Source organism: Gymnoscopelus microlampas (genome assembly GCF_963454915.1).
Source record: "Gymnoscopelus microlampas genome assembly, chromosome: 5".
In the NCBI taxonomy this organism is placed as follows: domain Eukaryota; kingdom Metazoa; phylum Chordata; class Actinopteri; order Myctophiformes; family Myctophidae; genus Gymnoscopelus; species Gymnoscopelus microlampas.
Window position 1 is genome coordinate 16,194,108 of NC_139942.1, and position 9,751 is coordinate 16,203,858.

Here is a 9,751-nt window from a genome sequence, read left to right on the forward strand (position 1 = left end):
AACAGCCCACTTTTTACACTACACCAGTGATTCTCAACCCACTGATGGGCTGTGAGAGTATTGCAAGTGGGTCCACAAATAATTGGCAATTTTAATGATAATATGAACATTTATATCAAAACAAATAATGTTTTTTATAAAATGACAGGTATTGTTTTCTTTAAAACCTTAAAATGTGTTTTCATAATGATACTGATAAATAAGAACTTAATTATACTATGTTGCAGGGCTGTGCAAACACCACTGGAGAGGCAGGTGCTCAAAGGTCACAAAGGTCACATCAAACTATATTTTAGAACACCGGCTTACACAAGCATCAAGCGTCTATCTAGACTAGAGTCTGAATTTGTAACTTTTAGATGTCTCTTAAATTAATGCCCTACTTGATCATACTACTGTACATAGTGTCACGCAAAAGTAGCAGATCTGCAAGCTTAAAACGTGTCCCATCGCAATGTGTTTTGAGGTTGTAGATCTACTAGTAATTAATTAATTAATATTATTTTTCATTTGAATCCTGAAAAGTAACAGTTTCGGACGTGTGAGTTTTCCGGGAGGCATGCGTTAATCCGACAGACCTTTTCTCCGACTATGTGGCATCCGCGTGCGGTTAGGGTTAGGGTGCGGGTTTGGTTCGGGTTTAGTATTGGAAACGTCGGAGCGCTGCGCTGTTGGAGGAATGCGCTGTCGGACTAACGTACTGCACCCGAGTTTTCCACCCGACAAGCAAGCAAGCCAACAGGCCAACAGGGACCAATCAAACTAAGCAAATAAAAGCAACATCTCAGAATGTTGTAATGTTTTTAGGCAATAAAGTATTAATTTAGAAGGAGAACATGTGCACTGTAACAGAGGGAACAGCTACTGAGCAAGTGGACAGTTTTCTTACTTTGATGGTGATGAACTTTAACCGATTGGAGTTGATTGTAATGACAGTAGAGTGAGTTTCAGAGATCATATGGAGATGAGGAGCAAACTGAAGGAGTGAGGCTCCTTTCAGTTTAACATAACAACAGAGACCACTGGTGCTACCAGGAACAAGAGGCTAATAGCACTGCTTGTAGCCCTGCCTGTAGCACTAACAGTAGTGCTTGTAGCACTAACAATAGGGCTTGTAGCACTTGTAGCATTAACAGCCATGCTTGTAGGAATGCTTGCGGCGCTTGTATCAATGACAGCAGTGGGTGTAGCATCTGTACCAGTAACGGCGGTGGTTGTAGCATCTGTAGCAGTAACAGCAGTGGTTGCAGCACTTGTGGCAATAACAGCACTGCTTGCATCGCCGTTGCACAAGTCACCTTCACAGCAGCTTGCTTCAGTGTTCATGACTCCGGGTATGATGGCACTTGACACGCACATGCCCTTTGAGGCACAGCCTTTTGCGTTGATATCTTTGCCTCCCATTACCCCTGTGAACACACACACACAAAAAAACATATTACTCTCTCAATTGAATGCTCCAAAATCATTGATCACTGTTCTGAGCTGCAGAATGTGAAATATTTGGGTAAACAGGAGAGGCAGGCGTATAAATTCATAAGCTTGTTACCTTTTCCTGAGAGGCAGCGATCCTCATCACCAGTACATGGTAGAATGTGGGAGCAGTCGTCACCTTGGCAAGTGTAGCACTTCTTACCGTTGGGAGAAGGGTTGACAGGAGCTGTAAGGGTTACATTTATAACAAGTTTATTGATGATGTGTTCAAAACTGAACCTCATGTACAACAAAACAACAAGTTTATTGTAGTTATCTCCGCCAGGCCGAAAGGCCGGGAGGTGGAGATAATTTCCCTCTCTCCGTTTGTGGACAGTTCATCTCGGACACCGCATACATTTGTACACTGTTAGAGTTAAAATAGCACGGAGGATTTTACAGTGTAGATTAGGGTCCCAGAGATAAAAACAATTTAAAATCAACTGGCTGTCAGTGGCAATTTTCAACTTCCAACTACAATTTAGGCAATTAGGGGGCTCTTAATCCCGAGCGATTTATAGTAAGTAAGGAAAACACGAGGTAATACATCAAATGCACAGAGAAAAAAAAATCAATAATATGTACATTGAAACTATACAATAGGATGCCAGGTCAACAAATTAACCTGGCGTCTGTCTACATAACATGCTATCTAAATTACATTTTAACAACTCATTCACTGCCAATGACGTCTTTTGACGGCTGTAAATCGAGTGCCCACTCCGCCAATTACGTCTTTTGTAAAAAAAAAAAAAAAAAAAAAAAGTTTTAATTTTGTATTATTTATTTTTTATTTTTTCACACAGAACCAGGAGATAACGCGATCCAAGATTTACTACTATGTATTTTTTGCGAAACATATTTCTATGTTTCTATACTATTTTCGACTGGGTATAAAAAGCGAAGGGGAGGTCGCGATGACATTTTTTTTTTCAAGCAGCACAGTGAAACCCTCCGTGATTCATACTGGAGATAAATATTCTGTGAGTGTGTGACTACTTGAAAAGGTAAGAAAATCGCAAAATCGCTGGCAGTCTGGGCTTTTTGGGCTATTTAGTGAATGGCAGTGAATGATTAACCTTTGCATAAGCCTGCAAGGTTGTCAAGGTTATGGCAATACAGATACTTACGTGTGGGGTATTGGACATTGCAGAGGTCAGTGGTGCAGCACTCGCTTAACATGGTGAATCCAATGGTCACTGAGCCAGTAATACACAGGTCAGTGCAGTGTTTTGTTTTAACGTCCATTTTCATGTCACCTGAAAACAAACAAGATATTAGTCTTGCATAATGTTCATGGCTTGCATGTCATATTCCTTGTGCTTTATTAATTTGACAGTGTTCTATTCTATCCACAAGGGGGCGCTTAGAAACATGTTTGGGTACAATGTTAAATTGGCATTTTTATTTCTTGATGCTTGAACATTTGACATTTAAGGCCTAATATTTCTACAATTGCTACAAATTGCTACAAAACCCGTTGTTAGCCAGTCATTGTGGGCATAAACAAGAATTTGAAGGGTACATTTAGGTCTATATGATACATTTTGGGGGAAAATGTCAATTTAACATTGAGGTGCCCACAATGTTTCAGTGCCCACTCTTTCAGTTAGCCACAGGGGAGGCAGGCTAGAGAACACCACAGAGAGCTCCGGATATGGCTACGTTATCAGTGACACATACCAGCGAGTGGAAAAAGTTCAATTAAAAACTGTCTCTGGAGTTATGAAGCCCTGCTTTACTGTTGAGGGATTTTTTAAAGAATTTGCTAAAATAAACACACAGAGGTTATAACTGTATCACATACCCACATATGACATGATTGTTACTGCTCCACATTTGTCAGATCCAGGACATGGTTTCTGTGTCTCAGTGCAGGTTCCCGTTGGTCCAGGGATGCACTCATAACATTTTAATGCATGGCCTGAGACAACAATTAGGAGACAGGTTACAATTGACCACCATGCATGTGTCTGATCTATCAAACAAACCACTCCACGTTTATACATAGAGTTCTCTTTAGGACATTTGACTTGTTAAAATAAAACTTTATAATAACAGACAAGCAGCAACAACCACAACATTAAACTACTGAGAATGAACACATTTAGGCTATATTAAACCATCTTCATTTTATTTAATCAAAAAGTCTCCTCTCCTCTCCTCTCCTCTCCTCTCCTCTCCTCTCCTCTCAGATGTCAGATATTATGGACATGAACACTGTTGTCAAGAGGAGAGCTTTGAAAACACGTCTCTTCTCTACTCTCTGATTAGCACCGAGGATTTTACAGTGTAGATTGGAGTCCCAAAGATAAAAAAAAAGAAAGGTCCCATTTGTACACTGTCAGAGTCACAGACGTGTAAGGGTCCATTTGGACCCCTGGTGGGCCCCGGACCAGATGTTTAGAAACCGTGAGATGGTCCAACTATAAAGATGTGTTCCAGATAATGCTGTACAGAGTGCTGCATTCTGCTGCCCCCTAGCTGCAGAGAACCACATCTACAACTCTGATGGTTATAATAACAGTGGGGTCAGGTCACAATGGTCACAGGATATATATATATTGCATAAACCTAAACTGAGAACATTTGTTATGATAAAAAGCTGTTCTGCTAGTGAAAAGTATGTTTGTGCTCCATTATCCAAAAGACAAAGATCTCTATTTGATCAACTCCGTTCTGGGATCTTGCCCCTGCACCTTGAGACTGGTTGGTATAGAGGAGTAATAGAAGAAGAGCGGATTTGTACTTATTGTGACATAAATGATATTCAGAATGAGTTCCATTTTATTTTCTACTGCCCCTTATGTCATGAGCTACGTAAAAAACATGTTTAACAGGTGTAAAAACCTAGATTTGATATGGTTAAGTGACGCAGAGAGACTTGTATGGATTTTTGAACATAAGATATTTGCAATATTAGAAAAAGCATGGTACAAACGGACAAAGAAAACATATATGTGATGTATACTTATTTTTTGTTTTTGGGTATTGACCAAATATTTTCTTTTTTACTTGTGCAGTTTCTGTTTCCAGGAAGTTAATGTGATATTGTTTTTTTTTTGTTTTTGGTGTCTTATAATCCTGTAAGGGATAGGTCTTATGACAAGACACGAAAAAACCCCAATAATAAAATCATTCCAGTCAGCCAGACAGCTCTTATAGAGGCAAAAGAATAATGAAGATAATTCTGTGTATATTGACCTGGGCATCTGTGTATGGTGTCTGTGTTTTAATCGCTGCACAAACAAATAAAAGTTCAGAGAGGAACATAAAATAAAGTAATTTGAAATTGAAGAGTGTTCCTGTTATTTGACATGTTCTGTGTTCTGTTCCTTTTTCCTCTATTCCCTTTTTTAACTTTTCCTGTAACTGCAATGTTCAGAGCTGCACACATATACAGTACAATTCAATGGTTCTCAAAGTGGGGTCCGGGGACCCCCAGGGGCCCTTGGGGGGGGGTTCCAGGGGGTCCCCAGCAAAGTTAGTTAATATAGCGTCACAATCATTTTCACCACTTTAACCATATTTTATACTTTAACTATTAAAAAATTGCAGATCTACAAGCTCACACACAGAAAATGTGTGCAAATCTTTGAATATATAAATGTTTTTAAGTGAAAATGTTTAACTCAAATCTTTGCTTCTGGAGGTCCCTGGCACAACACATTTTATTTTAGAGATGGGGATCCGCAGCCAAATACATATCATCAATACATTGTACATTTTTCATTGTATATTTTTTATTATAAATAATAAAATTGTTTGTTTTTATTATAAACAAAAATATACTGCTCATCGGTTAATATTTGGGACCTCGCTGCGCAGCCGGAGGGGGAAAAAAAATCGGCGAGCAGCATTTGGCCGGGCACCTTACGGCCACTCTATCTGGGATTCCCGGGCTGAATTAGGGGCCCAGCACCTCCCTGAGCAGGTTGGCTCTGGAGAGCCATCTGATCTACTTCACACTCGACTCAACACTGTTCTGTCCTGAGTCCTCAATAAAACACCCAGCAAGTGCTAAATCAATTAAATGAAGGATAAATAAAATAAAATAAAATAAACACTAACACCCAAACGATAGAAACATTAATAAAACAGATGTACCTGTTGGTAGGAGCATAAGCCCAAGGATGAGTGTGATCAGATGCATTGTGTTGAACAGAGAGGTTCAAATGAAACATTGAACACAGTTACAGCTTCTAATAAGCGGCCGAGCAGAAGGCCTGGTCGCCCATGGTACAAAGCTTGGTCATACAGGGAAGCAATAATAAGATACAGCTATTATTACTAGAAGCTCCTCCCACTCTGCCATCCTTCGCCATCAGTGCCAGCAGTGAGTCATGTAACACACAACTTCCTGTTCGCAAATACATGTAGTTGCAAGGAGTTGCATGTTGAGAATCATTGGGCTGGAGTGTGGAGTGTGGACTGACCTTTAGTTACAACAACGTTGATCAAACAGTGATGTTTTGTGTTTTATGTGTATGATATTTTATATTTTGAAGGTAAATGTAGCCTAGTTTGAAAACACTAAAACACTTGAGTTCAAAACCCATGATTGGGTGTTTTAATACAGCCACAATCACAAACTGATGCAACAATGAACATGATGTGACACCAAACAATGACCCGACAAGGACTGACTGGGGAACAATAATATACACATGAGGGCAGATTACACATGAGAAATATGAACATATAACCATGGAAGCTAGAACATGAACACAAAATAGAAATACAACACCTAGACAGGAATGACTACAGGCAAAGTCTGTCACTGTGACACCTTAACCCTAACCTCACAGGTAAGTATTTCTAAATTTAACCTCGAAACCACGCCCACCTGGGCGAAACAGCGGGAAAAGAGAGAGTCCCACGGTGGTAAGTTCTTGGTTTACCTGTGATCCTAGATTACTGAGGCACTACACTGTCTCTATGCATTTGATGTGTGTGTTTACCTTGCTTACTGTAAGTCACTCTGGATAAAGTGTGTGCGTGTCTGCTAAATGCTTAAATTGTAAATTGTAAATCACATTCCTTAACCTTGTTCAGACTGCATAAAACCAATACCACTCCAATCTGAAATCTCGGAAATGAGATTTGGGCTGCCAAACTCTGAGAGTGTAGAAATGGAACGAAATGGACCATTCCATTTGTACACTCTCAGAGTTATGGGGTCATTGAAATTAAAAAGTTTGAGAACTGCGCTACACCAAAAGGAACAGAGCCTTAATTAGTATAATTGCCAATTATACTAATTAAGGCTCTATTCCATTTGGTAAGAAGTAAGGAATTTCTTTCCAATATACTTGCTACGCATAGAGCATATCTGCATCTAGCCTGAAGGTACAGAGAGTTCTGTCACTAGTAAATAAATACAGATATAATAGTTCATATGGCAGAGCATTAATGTGCTCCTTATGTTCACTGATTGGTCCGTCGACAAACCTAGAAGGTACAAACTAGACCTAAGCACAAGCTTCCTGTATTCTATCTTTAAATCAACCACAGACACCATGTGCAACAGTCACTGACAGCCTTACACCAGCGCATCCATTTCACCTTTAAAGGAACACTTCACCAGTTTTCAACCTTATCTTCATATAATTGTTCTTCACTATTAGTTAGTATTAAAATGCTCATTATTCAATGGCACCATTTCTGTCTACTCACTCTGTGTCTCAGAGGGCTGTGGACAGTTCAGAAACCTGCTTTTCAACCTGCGGTCATTTCCGGTGATAAGCTTAGACTTTTTACAGGGACCAGTGCAGCCACCTGTAGGTGCCCTTTTAGAGCGGTTTTGAAGGAGGGTAAAGAGTCACACTTTTGTAAGCCTGTTAGCAGGGCATTACACATTTTGGAGGCAGAGCAGTAGAACAAATGTGTTATTATTATCATACCAGATCTTATTACTGTATATATTAAGGAAACCTCTGTCTGTCCGTCAGTCACACTCTCTGTTCTGCATGGTTCTCCTCAGTGGGTTGAGCAATTGCTCTGTTCTGTCAGGACAACTCATGAATGGATAAAGATAACTTATGAAGGATACGATATTTTTATTGAATATAAAATTAGCAATATATTTATCATGGTTTGGCGATGAATTGGATCTGCCTCTTAGGTACTCTGATAAAACACATCTCCCAACCATATAGGGACTCCGAATCCCCCGTACATAAACAGGAGATCCAAAACGACAGGTGGTAGCTTGGGTGGAGGGTGAGCAGCAATTTTAGCAAGACAGCAATGACAGTAGCAGCAGCAACAACATGAGCAGCAGCAAAAGCAAGTAGGGGCCTATTTCACAAAAGCAGAATTAGGGGCTAAGCCTGGATTTAACACCTATCCTGGCTTAATTTAGCCAGGATTTGTGATGAATCGGTTTCATGGAAGCAAGCTGAATTATCTTGCCAGATTATCTTAGCCAGTTCACCCTGGATAAGTTTATCCATGACTAGATTTCACGAAAGAAAATTGACGCAACCCTACCTTAGTTACCATGGCAATTTAGCTGTGAAGTTAGCCTGGTCCGGACGAGGCTAACGATCAGCCAAGCTTAATTAATCCAGTGCCTTGTTCTTCAAGTTTTGTGATATAGCTGTTAGTCCAATGACTCCAATCTTAAACCAATGACTTTTTCCACAGTTAATTCAACACGTATGTTTGTAAATGGACTCATTTTAATGACCCTGCATTCAAATAAAATGAAAAAAATACAATAAGATATAATCAATTTAATTATATTACCAAAATAGTGTGTGACCATGAATCATAATTGTTTCACCATGACTCATGTGATGTCATTGTCACTCTGTTAACACTATAGTTCATATTGTAGATGTTTGATAATATATTATAATATATATATATATATAATATATAATATATAATATAATATAATATATAATATAATATATATATATATATATATATTTCGGCCACCAAAGGGTATAGCCTACGTTTTTTTCGGGCTTGTAGATCTTCGATTTTACGCATAAGAATTTAATAAGTGTGGGACAACTCATTCTTTTTCAGATTGACTGCTTAAAGGGCAATCTGGTCAAAAATAATTTCTCCATTGACTGATTGATTGATTGATTGATGTACTTTACTTAGTAAGACATGGCATGACATATACATATACATATATATAAGTATATGTACATATAACGCAACGGGGACCCCCCCCGTTACTGCCGTGGGTAACGGCGACCCCGTTACCGCAACGGGGACCCCCCGTTATCATCGCGGGTAACGGCGACCCCAGTCACCGCAACGGGGACCCCCCCCCCCTTATCGCCGCGGGTAACGGCGACCCCAAAATAATTGGCATTTTTAATGATAATATAAAATCTACATCAAAACAAATAATGTTTTTATAAAATGACAGGTATTGTGTATGGTGCAGACACCACTGGAGAGGCAGGTGCTCAAATGTCACAAAGGTCACATGGAACAATATTTTAGAACGGCTTACACAAGTATAATTTACAACATAACCTGGTGAATTGTCTGTCTGTCTGTCTGTCAGTCTCTGTCAGAAGGAAGCGAACAAAAATACGTTTTACTCTTATGTACCTGCACACAAGATAAACAATAAAGCACAACCTTGAACATTGTCTGTCTGTCTGTCTGTCCGTCCGTCCGTCCGTCCGTCCGTCCGTCCGTCCGTCCGTCTGTCCGTCCGTCCGTCTAGACTATAGTCTGAATTTTAAATCTATATACAGTGTGAGAACATTACAGGCGACAGTAAAGAAGACTACAAACGTTTAGGTCCATGCGGGACTGTACTTTCCTCAATGCAAACTGCAGTCAAATGAGCAAAACCAATTTAGATAAAGCGTGATTTAGAAAACACAGGACATGATGTTAAAGATTCAACTTATGGTTTTCTCTTAAATGAATGCCCTACTTGATCATACTGCATAGTGTCACACAAAAGTAGCAAAAGTAGCAGATCTACAAGCTTAAAATGTGTCCCATCGCAATGTGTTTTGAACTTGTAGATCTACTATTTTTTCATTTGAATCCTGAAAATTAAAAGTTTTGGATATGTGAGTTTTCCACCCGACAGCAGGCCAACAGACCAATAGGGATCAATCAAACTAAGCAAATAAAGCCAATCTAATAATGTAATAATAATGAATAATGAATAATGTAACAAGTTAAGTAACAAGTAGTAATTTAGATGGACATGACTGGTCACATTTGAGTGCAGTGTAACAGAGGGAACAGCTACTGAGCAAGTGGACAGATTTCATACTTTGATGGTGAT

The 9,751-nt window shown here is 39.3% G+C and overlaps 1 long non-coding RNA gene across 1 annotated transcript; it reads right to left on the minus strand.

The window, feature by feature from the left end:
• Positions 1-1,279: 1,279 nt before the first annotated feature.
• LOC311046298 lies at positions 1,280-2,719 on the minus strand. Its single transcript, XR_014600861.1, has 3 exons — positions 2,604-2,719; positions 1,550-1,660; positions 1,280-1,409 (listed from the first exon to the last, which is right to left on the minus strand). It is a non-coding gene; the product is annotated as an uncharacterized lncRNA (long non-coding RNA).
• Positions 2,720-9,751: the final 7,032 nt, after the last annotated feature.